Raw genomic sequence first — 15,698 nt, forward strand, 5'->3', positions numbered from 1 at the left:
AAAATTAGTTCATTATAACGTAATTTGCATCGGAACCAATTGTATATAGGAATTACTCAGGTTGCTACATAAAAATAGAATTATGTGGTAACCTATCTCTTAGTTTCACAAAAAAGTTTCTTGTTGTCATACATAATTTTATTGTAAGATGACATTGCGACCTACGTAAATGAAAATTGTGATAATTTCGATGTATAAAATGTGTGTTAAGTAGGTATAAGCATTTTGATATTTTTTTTTGTTTTAACTAAGTATTGCTAATATGTCGCATAATGTAATAATACATATGAGAGTCTCGACTAAATATTTAAAAAGCTTGCTTGTGTATTGCTGTAATGTGGTGATTTACAAGTTGTTTTGTTTAGCTCGTGAATGAAAAAACAGGGACTAGTAAAACAGTATTTAAACGTATCGACAAAGACTGGGTCCAAATAATTAAGATCTCCTTAGTTTATACTTGTATTTTTTAAGATGTCGAGTCGCCATTCGCACTTGTTATTGAAATTATGAAATGTACAATAGAATGTGTGTAAAATTATATTTCAGAAAGGCACAGTTTGTCTTATAGTGTGAAGGTTTAGAACGAGTTTTTGAATCAGAAATAATGCAACAGTCAGAAAAACACCATGTGAAAAACCCGATTGGCATTGCTTAAATAGTTATTTGTATAAAAAATAGTTACATTATATTTGTAAGTGAAACTGTATCTTATCCTTTTGTATATGACAGTTTGTTAATACATATCTTTGAACCTTTTTTCATAGTAATCGTCTATTTAATTATAAATTTGTACTTAGGTTTATAAGTTACCATAATTACAAATTTGGTTACTACTCGGTAATTTAGAGATTTTAAATACTGTATTTGAAAACCATTTATCTATCTCGTATGATACAGTGTGCCACGGACTTATCAAATACGGGGTACGTTTCTCGAAAAGTCAAAGAGACTTTTATTCACAAGTTGTTATCAAACGGGCCTGATGTGGATAAAACTGAAACGAATATTAATTAGAGTTGTGACCAAACCTCACATCCCCCTCCGCAAAGGCGCTTTCGCAAGAAATGGCACCTCAGCTTCTGCATTCGTTACATGTTTTATAGACGTTTATGGTTTGTTAAAGTTTTGACATTGTGATGCTATTTAGTGGAGCCGCTTTCATTATTCAGATTTTCCTAAGAAACTGCTTTGTATTTCGAATTTATTCTTCTAGAAAATTCATTACTATTACGTTAATCTTATTCCTTTATTAGCCCCCTCAATGAAACTCTGGTTGTGCGGAGATCAATTTTTTCTTCCACATCCACTTCAACCTCCATTGAAATGACCTCTGTTAAAACTTTAATCAAGCGGCAACACTAAGGGGCTGTTTCAGAAACAGCGCTAGAAACAGTGTTTCTACATCCATTGATTAGTGTTAACTGACGGTTAAATGTGATGCCGTCTCCGTCCATTCGAACAAAACAAATAGAGACGGCATCACATTTAACCGTCAGTTAACACTAATAAATGGATGGTGAGACAGCCCCTAACTCGACTGACGTCATCCGGTCTGGCAAGTTTGTGGCACTATGCTAGTTTACTGTATAATACTTCACTTTTTTATAGGTGTTATAGACAGATTTAAAGATACCTTGGTCAGCCTGAATAGATTGTCATTCAGTGCAATGTGTTGCTGTATTTTTGAAAAAGTTCCTCTATTTTGTCTCTAAGATTTGTGATTTTATCTTGTAAGTACAAAGTGTTTCGAGTACAAAAGTAAATAAAATATTTTACGCACCAACTGCAGTTTCTTTCTCAAACCACATTAAACCCGACAAATTAATTAAAATCACCCTTCTTTGCCTTCTCAGAACGGTGCAGAAGAACACGGGTACATACTCGTACACCTCTTACATAAATTACGTTACAATAAAACACCATGTTAAGTGATTGTTTTATTTAAATTACAATAATGAAAGCACATTTCAAAGTAACGGAAGCACAACTTAGGTCTATTAGAAGTTGATAACACTATTGCCTGATAAAACATCATGTTTTAAGTCTAAGGAGCTGTTTCACCATCCATTGATTAGTGTTAACTGACGGTTAAATGTGATGCCGTCTCCGTCTATTCGAACAAAACAAAAGAGATGGCATCACATTTAAGCGTCAGTTAACACTAATCAATGGATGGTGAAACAGGCTGCTTAGTAAACTTACTGGAGCACTTAGAGACGTCGATTTATATTTAATCATATGAGTTTGACAATAGAGGTCTCTGAGTGAAAAGTTAATCTGTAGAATTTAAGTACTTAGATATCCTATTTACACACCAATTGTATACTTTTGTACTATCATTCTAAATTTACATTTTGGAAAACAAATTTATGAACACTTCTCGATCAGGTATGCTGATTATAAAATATGTACCCGAATTAGTATTTTAAAATTTTCGAACCCGAATACTAAAAGTAGGTCATAATTAATACTTGATTACAAATTCATTCGCATGTCTTAAAAAATGCTAGGAAATAAGGTTTTACTGGAAAGTTATCAATCAATTGAAGAAGTTTACAGCTTTTATAGTTGTTTATACGTTCTTGGCGCTTTTTGTTCAAAGTCAAACAGACTGATTTTAAACGAACAATTGCTCCTGAGCTAGGGATAAAACGATACGAGTAAATATCTACAAGTAAGTACGTACACGTGACATATATTCCTTCCGATCAAGTAGATTTCGGTCAAAAGTACCTACTCGTATCGGTTGGTGTGCCAATCTGACAAGCATTTGGAAAAGGTAATATTTTTGGGGAGCACTACAAAACTGATCACAGAACGTCCACGAAAAAAGTCAGTTGCGATTGTTTTTCTTAGGATTGGTACCTACCAACAATAAATGGTTCCAACTGCTCTACGTAAAGTCCTGCCATAAACACTAATTTTAGAATTTAACTGATTTATATTCACTATACATGTAACAACTATCAATAACTAGTATTGCATAAAAGTACTTTTTTCATTCTTTAGAATTTTAAAACGAATAAACTAAATTTTCTACAAACGTGAATCAATCAACAAATTGAGGAACAACTCTTCACAAGGTTGCCAACATTCATTAAAAATATATTTTTACTATTTATCTTAAAAGTTTATGACGATCACATCACAGTAAAAATATCAAATTATCATATAAGTACAATTATTTACGATCCAAAGCAGCCACACAAAGGAATATTTTACCGCACAATCAAGGTATTTTGGACCCTAGTAAATTAACACTAAGCAAATTAATAAGATCATCATCAATCAAGAATCGTCGTACAGTCGCCTTCAGATATTTCGGAGCGGCCAGGGTGCTCAAAAATGTCGATTATTAAGGTATTAGAGTTCATGTTTCGATATTTTTGAACACCTTGGCCGCTCCGAAATATCTGATGACTCACATTTTAGATATACCTAGTCTTCTTTAGATTCTAGTTTTGCTGCCGTCAATAGGGGTAGGTACTGTGTGTGGGGCGCACCACGACACAGATAACACAGTTTAGGATGACATACTTGGCTTGACACAAAACGTGCGTGCGTAAGTATGCCTACACATAACATAGGTGTGTTGCCTTGACAACCAATTGCACTTCTAATGTAGCTGTATGCGTATAGCTTAAGCGCATATGCGTAAATGTAGTCTTGTCAACGAGCGACGCTGATTCTGGTACAAATCTGGTATGTGTACGTTAAAAAAAATGTGGATATTTTTGATCCCGAAGAGGAGGGCCGTATTGGCAAGTTGGCAAAGCAAAGCGACTTTATAGCCAAAATTTTTAAATAATTATTCTTAATTAATCAAAAATTTGGCCATTCACCCGGACCGGATGAATGGGCAAAAATCCGAAATTATAATTTTCTTTATTCACATGGGTCAATATGGAGCCAGGCGTAGGGGTGAAGTTAGATTTTTTAAACTAATAAATTAAAAATATTATAAATATGCAGTTGTGCGATAAGCAATCAACCACACAGATATTGTGAGAAATTTTCGTGTCACAGTAAAACTTTCCGATCACGCGTTTTGGTTATGGTTAACTGCCGTGCACTGGTCTAACTTTGAACGCCCTTAAGCGTAACAGTAAAAACCCCCTTTAAGCCCAGAATACACATGCTCGTAAATGGCATGCCAATGGTAAACCAGCATGTTGGTACTAATTTCCTTTAACTTCGACTGATGGCTCGCATATAATATGAACTCTAATGCTTTGAGAATAGAGTGCATGTTCCGATACATTTGATCACCTCGGCCGCTCCCAAATATCTGATGGCGGCTGTACAACTTGGGGATCTTTAAAAAACGAGCCTACTCATGATCTGCTATCAATTATTGCTTTCCATCAGATGCCCTGCATATAAAAGGATAACCCGCATGTGTATCCTGGGATTTATCTACAGTAGACTAGTAGTGCAGCAAAACTAGTCGTCCCCGTCCAGTCAGAAGACGTCCTTAGCTGCGGCGATGAGCGTGAGCAGATCAGGCTTGTCGTCGGGTCAGGAGGGCTCCGCGGGCGCCGGCGACGCCGCCTGCTGCGACAGTTCGGCCTTCACGCGCCGCGCGATGTGCGAGCGCGTGTGCTTGCGCAGGTGGTCTTTGCGGTAGAAGCCTGCGGGACCATGGACACGTATAAAACCGACCATGTTAAAGTCAGGCTAGTAAATCAGGGAATTTTAAAGAAAATATCTGAGTTATCAATATATTGGTACAACGGTGTACGGTGTACCCAGCTTCTGGCCCAGGGAGGGGGCTGACAGACGGGCATGTGAGTGACTGCAATAGGGTTACTTTTCGGCACTTCGGGTACGGAAACCGAAAAACGTACAATAACACACACACACACACACACATCACGCCTGTATTCCCAAATGGGGTAGGCAGAGCACACGAAACGTTACCGCTTCGGAGCCACTTTTAGCAATTTTAGGTTTTAAGTTTGACAAAAACGGTACAATAGTGACAGGTTGCTAGCCTGTCGCCTACGGTATACCTTAACCTATATCCTCAGTCGCCTCTTACGACATCCGGGATGAAATGAAGACAATACACACACAATAAATACTTATTATCCATGTTTATTCATTCTAAATGTCAATATATGGTCAATCTGAGGCTGACATTTGGTGTATAAAGCCTCGGTAAAATATTAGATTAAAATATATATATACATATATGGTCAATCACTGGTCAGTATATTAAAAAAAATACAAACATAGGAACAAAGAACCTCCTCCTTTTTTGAAGTCGGTTAGAAATAGCCGAAATGATAAGCTCCTTTTTTAACCACCGGCGCAAAAAGAAGGGTGTTATAAGTTTGACCGCTATGTGTGTCTGTCTGTGGCACCGTAGCTCTTAAACGGGTGGACCGATTTGAATGCGTTTTTTTTAATTTGAATCCAGGGTTTCTAGCGATGGTTCTTAGATATGTTCATTAAAATTGGTTCAGCCGTTTTTGAGATATTTAACTTTGAAGTGACAAAGTCGGGGGTTGTCCAATTTTTGCTGTTTAGGTTATCAAGTGGTTTAAATACTTACCTTTGCCGCACTCGTTACAAACATGCCGCTTCTCGCCGGAGTGTATGACGAAGTGCAACGTGAGCTGTTCCTTCCGTTTGAACGCTTTGAGACAGACGGAGCAGACGTGCGGCCGCTCGGGGTTGTGCGACTGTTTGTGTCGCGTCAGGTGGTCTTTGCGCTTCAGCGCCGCGTTGCAGATGTCGCAGATGAACCTGGACACATTATTACCGGTTACCTATTAGAATGTTTTCACACCTCTCCTTCGTAAAAGTAACTTTTCGTCCCTGACGAGAGGGAGCAAAGTTCAACTTTTCTGTTCAAGGCTTTTCTAAGTGTTTTATTGCAAATGCCATTTTTTGAAGTTAACAATTGTATTGATATTTTCTATGCTGGTTGTTCTTTAAATATTTAGTTATTTTTTTTAAGTTTCTTAATGCTCTGTGTGAAAAGTTGTATGAGCCATTCGGGAAAAATCATTTACGCTCAGGATTCTACTTTAGAATCCCTCAGCGTAGCGCACCGGATTCTATTTAGAATCTTTCGCTACATTCTGGATTTGACTTTATGCACTAGCATAAAAAGTCATTTTACAAATACTCGTACAAGAGTGAAAGGGACGTACGATACGAACTTCGATTTTCGAATTTTGTAGTAGCCCCTGGCCAAATCTTCTTGAATTGTAAAAAAATTCGAACTTTATCTTGCCATCCCGCTGACGCTTATATTATTTCATACGAGAGTGAGAGGGACGATACGACACGAACTTCGACTCGAATTTTTTCACCCCCCAGTTCGCTCATGTAATAATAGGTAGCAATGGACTAACCTCCTCTCCATGGTGTGTTCCAACCAGGTGTTGCTCGAGGAGCCCCCGATTTGACTTTATGCACTCAAGAGCATACAAGTCATTTTACAAATACAAGTCAAGATGAAAGGGAAGGTAGGATACGCCTTCGATTTTCAGAATTTGGTAATAGCCCCCTGTCCACAAACGCACGTAGCGTTGTATCTTTAAGTGCTTCAAATCTGCTGAAACACACCAACGTCGAGCATGCGAAGTTTGCATAGTCCCGCTTGTTCGGAAAAAAAGGGAAAAAGTTTCTGAAAGACAAAAAGTCTACAGTAATTTGGATATGAACAAATTATTGCCATCTATAAACAACCCGCAAGCTCACCCAGGAAATACAGTCGCCTTAGTACGAATTTATACAGCGTTTAATTGTGTTTGTTTCTTTATTTTAGTAAATAAAGAGTTAACATGAAATTTACAGGAAGTCAAACAGTTGGCCAATGACCGTGCGGAGCGGCGTTTACTCCACCGAAAAGAGCACAGCTTTTATAATTTAAGAAGATTTTTATTTATTTATTTAAGAAACAAACAGTCATTTACAGAAATTGGCTTAATGTCTATTGCTTATAATATAAACTAGATCTGGAGTTTCCTTAAAGTACAATAATACGTATGTAGGTATACTAACAAAATTATAATTAAATTACAACATTGTAACAGAATACAACAAGAAGAAGAAATAGTTTACATACAAGTACTCGTATACTACTAGCTTTTGCCCGCATCCGTCTTAGGTAGTGCCACGAAAGTTGAAGCGCGTGATACACATGAACACAGCTACATGAAGAACTGATTACATAAAAGGAGAATGAATTAAATGAATGAGTGCATGTCAAAATGCCGCTGCCATATCTACATGACTTAATTTAGTGTACAGTTAGTGTGGCCGTGCGGAGAGGCTATGAAATTTATTAAGAACAACAGTGGCTTAATATCTATAATACATAACTATCTATTTATAAGCTTGAAAAAACCATGTACACTCACCTATGTCGCTGTAGTTTAGGAAACGACGAATACTCTGCCCTATATTTGGTCGTGACTGAACGATAGCTTTAAAACATAATGTAACTCACCTAGCGCTGTAGTTAGGCGTATCTCTCCGGGCTTGGGGCGCGGTTTCTTCTCTTTAGTCGCCTTCTTCTTTTTCTTCTTCTTAGGCGGCGCGGGCGGCGGCGGCGCCACCGCCGTCGTCTGCACTACGACCGTGTTCACTGGGGTGCTGGTCATCTGGACAAACCAATACAATGAAGTAAAATGGCAAACAAATACAGGTGATTCGGGAGACGTGAGCAGGATCAACCCTGCTGGATTCAGTTCATTAAGGGGCTACCCGAGGTTTTCATCGATTTTTGACAAGTTTTCAATCGTATCTCCTACTTTTGCACTACAGATAGAATTATAAGTCAAACGGCTATCGGTTCTTCAATCTTTTATCTCCATTTTTGTCTACCGGATTTTGAAAAAATTAATACTTAATTTTGTATGATTTTTTTAAACATTGTCTGAAAAAACACTTATTTCGTATCTCTATTGACGTGAAAGATCTAACATATACGAAATCTACATATTTGGGTTTGTCTTTGACTTCTTTAAAAACTGGTCGAGAGTTTTCATTTGAAACTAATTAACACAAAAGTTATGGCCAGAAAACCAGTTTTTTGGCCTAAAATTGTTCAACTTTGATGCCAAATATCTCGAAAACCATGAATTTTGAAGTAAATATGGGATACTATATTGCTTAAAGCCGTTGTTTGTTAATATAATAAGCTACAAAAAGACTAGAAAACTAAGGAATTCAGATCGAAGGTCATTGGGGCATGGGATCCCCTTAAGGCTACTAATATCGTACCAGTATTAGTGAGATTAACGTAATTATTTTTAAGTGTATTAGTGGGTGGGTGGGTTTCGAGTGTATTGGGCACCTTTGCACCAGGTATGACGCGGGGCGGTTTATTTGACTAATTATGATTGTATATTTGTTTTAATTTTAATATCTTGACATTGTTATTTCTATTAAATATTTATAAATTACCTTTTTAAAGTTGAAAACAAAATTTATTAAATTACTAGAGGACCCGGCAGACGTTGTCCTGCCCATGCCCGCAAAAACACTATATTCAAATTGTGATAACATACCAACAACAGCGCCATCTAGCGTTCAATTGCGTTTCCAAACCATCAACCAACGTTGTTTTGTCATATCAATTATTTTCATTGAATATTTTTCCAGGTAAATATAAAATAACTGCTTAACTTATTGTAAGTGTGTGGGGATGTGGTCTATAACTGGCAGTTACAAAACTCACGAACATACAGTATGGGAAAATGTTTTTTTCTTTTATTTTTTCGTCAATTTTCCAATGTTTTTAATACTTATTATCCTATTCCTGACAAAGACAAATCCAAAAACACAAAAATCATAAAAATTGGTCCAGCCGTTCTTGCGTTATACTCGTAAATGGTGTAACTAACACGACTTTGTTATAAATTTAAATAGATTTACTAAGGGCAGCTGCTAGTTAGCGCCTGCAGCAGCGCGCCAGACCACTGCAGCAGCACTGAATGCACGCCCCAGGGATCAAGCCAGTTGGGTACTGACCACGGGCGCCGCGGTCGCGGGCTCCTCCCGCTTGTCGGAGTATTTGAGCAGGTGATGCAGAGGCAGCGGCAACGCCGACAAGTAGTCTGCCACGCCGCCGCCCAGCGACTGCCACGTCGCGTCCGACACGTCGCCGATGCCTGCCCACACACAACTCGATCATGATCACCAAAACAGTTACCATATAATTATGCAACGATACCATAATCGAGGGTGCAACATTTTGACACATTTAATTTAAACCTTTCCACTTATAAAACTGTTCAGATCGTTGATAGTTATATCCCAATAATATTATAAATGTGTAAAGTATTTATTAGATATATTAATTACTTACCTCATCACGGCTAAACCATTGTACCAACTTAAATGAAATTCTGTTAATAGATACTTAGTTTGAGTCTCGGGGACATAGGATAGTTTTTATTCCAGAAAATTGCATAAGTAGTTCCCGCGGGCAACTCGGGGCAACGGAGTCGCGGGTATATGACACTTAGGCAATCTACGATTTTTTTCCGCGCGGTTCTTTTCTCGCAGTTCTGTAACACATTGAATCTTATAATAGTATCCACTGGCGGGCAAAAGTCGCATGACACTTAGGCAATCTACGATTTTTTTGTCGCAGTTCTGTAACACATTGAATCTTATAATAGTATCCACTGGCGGAAAAAATATATGCAGTTCGGACAGGGCCTTACTGATGAACTCTGCGGGCGCGGCGGGCGTGCGGTCGACGCGTCCCTCCTGCTTGATGGCGCGCGCCAACGCCGCCGCCTCCTTGGGCTCGTGGAGCACCACCAGCAGCTGCTGCGTGCCCTGCTGCAGCGGCGCTTGCGACACTGACGCAAACACGGAAAAAACAGTATAACATACATCAGGATAACGACTATGTTAAGTTTTATCATAAGTGGCAACAGCGCCATCTTTTATCGAGTAGCTGTTACTGACTAGCTCGCGTACTTGCCACTAGGTGGCGTAAAGAAACACTACACATTAGAATAAGGCATTTGGTAGTTCTTTACCTCAAAAGCATAAATTCTTTGTAGCGTTTCACCGAATCGCATTTCACCTCGATCGTACATTTAATATAGCATTGTGTCACAATCGTTTATTTTTTTAGTCTCTATTAATTTTAGTCGCATTTCACCTCGATCGTGTATTATGTATTTTAGTACAAACATCAATTAACTTGTCAAATTTATTAGAGTCCCAAGCAAACATCGATCGCGGCGAAATGCGTCTAGGGTAAAATACTACACGAAAAATGAGATGCTACAAATTAATTATACTAATGTAAAAAGCTACGCGATAAATTGCGTCAAGTACATGATTCTATTGAAATTTTGTTAGTTCAAGGTAAAATGCCATTTGGTAAATCGCTACAAGGAATTTATGCTTTTGAGGTAAAGAACTAACAAATGGAATAAGGCTAGAGCTCTAAAAATGCTAATAAGTTCGTCGGTTAAATTATCAGAAAATATAGGCACGTATTTTTTCTTTTGTCATGATATAGCCAGTAAAAGTTTCGCGTGACGTCATGCCGTGTGACACTCTTTAACACGGCGGCGTAAGGTCATGGGCCCCACTCCCGAATTTTGACGCGATCAACCCAAATTATTTTGATACGGAGAATAAAGTATCACATGGGACTGTGCGACGCGCGAGACGGACGGGGCTAGGACGCGTAAGCACTGACTGGTGTCCGCAACTGTCACATGCGTTGTAATTAACAATCAGCGCTACACTTGCGGGTTGTTCAATGGTATTTACCTTGCTGCTGCATCATTGTGGCCATTATGTCGTGGGTGATGTCATCGCGGAACTCGCGCTTGCCATCCTTCAGCTCAGCGTACGCGGGTGCGTACGCGACACTGCCCAGGTTCACCGACGACGATATGGTCTGGTACTTCACGCCTGTGTTCACTGCGAACGGCAATGGAGCGGTGCAGCTAAACTACTATATCTCTTTTTAACATACTTTATTAACTTCAGTATAACTCTATGCATGTATGAATATAATGAAATCTTTCTACTTGTTTCTAATCCACTTTTTATTGTTGTATTGATACAGAACTTGCGTAGTTCTGATGACAATATTAAATTAAAATATGGTACCATTGAGCTGGACACTGGAACTCCAAGACAGAACAATGTAACCTAGTCATGTTTGGTCTAGTCAAGTCTAAGCGTGTTCTGACTATAGACAGATAGTGTTTAGGCTTCTTAGAATGGCCTATTAGGGTGTATTTTGAACACAGGTAGTTCCCAAGGTCTGATGATGGAGCAGTTTAACAGTTTCCATTAAAGCGAAATTTTTAAACTACCTATAATTATTTGTGTACGATCGGTGCCCCAACATACATAAGCATCCACATTCACATACAAAGTGCATAGAAAAGTGGATACATTATTATATTAGGGACCCGACTGTACAATAAGAACCTACCTACTTTGGACAAACGTTATACAAGATTGACCCGAAAATCCAATATGAAAATCATAAATTATATCATGAAAAGAGGCGGAGGTTGCCTTAGCCATTGCAAGGCTCGGGGATCGGATGGTAGAATGTCGTGAGACCTGTCTTATGGAATTAGTTTTAAAGATACTTTTCTTTTTCTAACAGAGTTGGTAGCGTAGGGTTACTACGATGATCCCAAATTAATAAGATTAATTAAAACAAAATGATTACATATGTTTAGATTACCAACTTGAGACCTGGCAGGAATTAGCACTAGAAATTTTCGTTGAAAAAAAATATATTTCGCATTGAGTACCTTCGTCTTTAGAAATTTATACTGTTTTTTTTTCTTGTCAGCCTGCATTTCAAACACCGCTAGGTATTGTACCTTGGGTAATGAACGAAAAAGTTGGTAACGTTACCGCTGTCAAACAGACTTAACTTTAAATCGTAATTAACGATAAACGATGAACCGTTACTTATACCACAGCTTATACTATTTTTACCGGTATAAAAATGGTAAAGTTATAAGCTATTCATAAACTTAACGTTAACATTAATTCAAAAAGTATCGTTAATTTTTTATTATTATATTATATTATATCTTTTAATAGTAGGTAGAAGTAGGTTCCAAATTTAATTTAATAGTTATAAATTTTAATTTCAGTAATTTAATTTAATAGGTAAGGCAATCTAACTTATGGACTTATTTAAGTAAGTTCTTAGTCCTATTTATTAGAACTAATCTCAACCAGTAGTTGACCGTGTCTTAATTGTTTACAAACTAACCAGTATGAATGGGAGCGATTCCGGCGAGCGTGACCGAGCCAGCGGGGGCGCTGCTGACCACGACCACGCTCTCAGCCTGCCGGAACTTGACGCCGTCCACGGCCACGGCGCCGGCGGCCGGCGCCACCGCGAACTGCACCCCGCCGCTCTGGTAGCGCGTCTCCTGCGCGCCACCGCCCTCGTATCCAAACTTGGCGGCGAACTGGTGGATGGTCGGCATCGCCGCCGCCGTGGGTATGTGCCCCGTGAACGGGGCGAAATTCATCGCGACGTATTACCGTTCCTGCAATCATCCTGGCACTGAACGTATCTGAGAGGCACCTGCGACGAGCCGTGCCAGTGGTGTGAGGCCGAGCCGAACGGAAAAAACGTGCTTCAAGGGGCGACCCCTACGCGGGCGCTCACTCACCCCGCCATTACCTCACCCCAGTCGCCGCCGACATTTCTAGCGCTTTATTTTTACCGGCCCGCGAACTCACACCACTCATCTTTGAAACATCACTGCGCGTCTCTACAACTAAGCTACTCGACGGAGGCGAGATATAAGTGAATTATTACCTGTTTAGTCAAGGAATTGTGGATTTTCATGTCGTTAAAATGCTCTGTCGTCGCTGAAATACGGTGGTGGTGGTATGGCGGCGTGCGCGGAGAGATGCGCGGCGTAACGCGCATGTGCGGCGGGGGGGGACACGTGCCGCAGACTTGTTGAAGACTGCGATTTACGCTTCCTACTAATTGTGGTGTGGGTTACCCAATTTGGATGTTTGGACTGAAGCAAATTCGTGGAGCATTTGACGGGAAGCCCTTGACCTACTTCGTAATCAGTTTCATTTTCCTGCTTCCCATTGCTCTTTTATAATTAAGCCGCTAATCGACGAGCAAAGGGGAAATGTCGGGTGCATAAATATCTTTACAGACATAGCGTCAAATATATGTCTACATCGACCTGATGGTTAGTGGCATAAATGTGTATAGATATTTTTAACGCCTTGATAACGTTCATATTTATGCCCTTGATTTTACATCCAAAGTTACACGTACTCTTATTGAGCACAAAAGATAAAAATCTTGGTTATCTATTGGGCTAATTAGCTAATTGGATAAGACCACACATGGCTAATGCATATTTTATTTGGCGATTACACTACTAAAGTGCTGAGCTCGCCACCAAGCTAGCACCAGTGGGATGAGACGAAGCGAGTCGTTGAATATTTGTGATGACGAACACTTTCCGTTACAACAGTTACAACAACATCTTTTCGTGCTCGTGTTATACTTACCTATATAATGTATTTACTTCGACCCATATTCCACTACGTCAGGTTATTTTTAAAGAATGAAAAACTGTTTTAAAAAATCCTTTTTTTATTGTAATCTTTACTCTGATATTACTTATCAATAAATAATTTCATACAAAAGTTTACTATTACGACTTCCGACGGAAGTAAACTTCCCTAGCCTACGTCTTATATTTATAATACTTGCCACTAATTTCAAACAAACGTGTAAAAAAATATTAATCTTCTAGCCGATTTCTATAGAACAGAAATAATACGATTGATCAAAGGAGTAGAAATTCATTTTGATCGGCCACTACTACTAGCGCAGCATCTTAGTATTAAATCTCCTCAGCATAATATGTGTTGAAGGATATCAAACTCGCCTAAGTCTCCAAAAATTGGTACTGCATTTTGAGCTTTATCCAATATACAAACAGATCCCAATTTTCATGGATTTAGCCGACTTCGATATCCCTCGACACAGGTAGTCACAATTAATGGTTTGTCTTTACTCATGTGATGTTTTCAACAGTACAAAGTAATCATTGACAATCACTACACTAAAACTAAATGGAAAGTCAGATACAAAAGATAGCACCTCGACACTTGTTCAATGTACCACCACATACATTCGTAAAACTTACTAACTTACACTAAATAAAAAAATAAAATACAAAAATCATTTACACCTACATTAAAGCTGACATTGTTAATATCGTATGGTGAAACAATAGCGATTCGAAGACCAAAATATCTTTATAACGCCTTGGACAAACGTAAAAATTGAGATTTCAAATATTTCTAATTAGATATGCACTTAAATATCACTTATTGTAGGTACTATCAGCATCGAAAATCTAATATAAACTTATGTTTCTACTCAAATAACAATGGTCAAGAGTTACTCCACTTTCAATGCTGACGGATACTACCTTAAAAACTATGAAGACTTGGGGTTTAATCTTACTTATATTGTATATGTATTAAAAATTACTCATTACTGCCAAAAATAATTTTAAAATTGTACAGTACCTAGCAGAAAAGTTGTTACGAGTACACTGTTAGCTCGTTAATTGGTGAACTGGTGGAGACTCAGATTTCAGATCAAAACACTGCTCTTGAAAGGTGCTATTTTATTTTTAAGTGTATAGCCATTTTCGGCATTCGCATAAGATCGAGATGAAATAGCTTGGCTAGTACTTTTCAGTCGTACGATAACAAGAGAAGACAATGTGCTCTATTTTACTGTCGGTGTGCATATTGTATTATATTGATAAAAATAAATGACGGAGCTGTCACGTTTGCTCAAGGCATTATTAGCCAGAATCACACTACTGCAAAAGCCACTGTCCAGTCCGAAAATAGCTTATTGAAAAAGTATTAAAATTTTAAAGTCTTAAAGAATGTCACAGTGACACTTATTAGGATTATACTATATCCAATTATTTATCAAATTTATTCGTCGATAGGAGTATTAGATATTTAGAAGTAGATATTTGGACTTCAGAAAATACAATGATGTTCTTCTGTATTTAAATTACTTGGCAATATCTTGACTATACAATCAGCTGTTTAGATATTAACATTATGTTGGACAGGTAGTTGAGAATGCTATAAATATCACAGCGAGAATGATATTTACAATGATAAGTGTTACGAGTAGCATTCGCAACCTCGTACGCCATCAATAGATACAGACATACTAGCTTGCGAAAGTTACAAGTGGGTGTGAGGGTAGCATGTCTGAATCAAGTCATACCTCTTGGCCTCATCAAATCACAAGTTTAGGTACACTAAAAAAGTATCTGCATACACATTCACAATCTTAATTCTCTAATGGCATAGAACTGAAAAATATCATGCATGATATGTAATTTGTGTCGGCAATCAGCATCTCTGGTTAAAAAAAAAGGGATTTAAGACTAATTTTTCTCGCGCTCCTCTCAGAAGTTGTCGTTATACACTGACACCACTGAATATACAAACAGAACTATTTAAATTAGTATAATTTCAAAATAATTATAATAGTGAAACCACACAAAGGTATCTTTAGTACATTTAAAATGTTTCAATCAAACGTTGGTTTCAACTCAATCATAGTCATACATAATAAACGGTGCCTTTTGCGTAATTATTGTTATAGTTTAACAAGTTTTATGGTAAAAATGATTATAGTC

General features: G+C 38.1%; 1 pseudogene; it reads right to left on the reverse strand.

Moving 5' to 3' along the window:
• Positions 1-1,924: 1,924 nt before the first annotated feature.
• Positions 1,925-15,669, reverse strand: LOC141428910 (uncharacterized; annotated as a pseudogene).
• Positions 15,670-15,698: the final 29 nt, after the last annotated feature.

Source organism: Choristoneura fumiferana, chromosome 6 (genome assembly GCF_025370935.1).
Source record: "Choristoneura fumiferana chromosome 6, NRCan_CFum_1, whole genome shotgun sequence".
Taxonomy (NCBI): Eukaryota; Metazoa; Arthropoda; class Insecta; order Lepidoptera; family Tortricidae; genus Choristoneura; species Choristoneura fumiferana.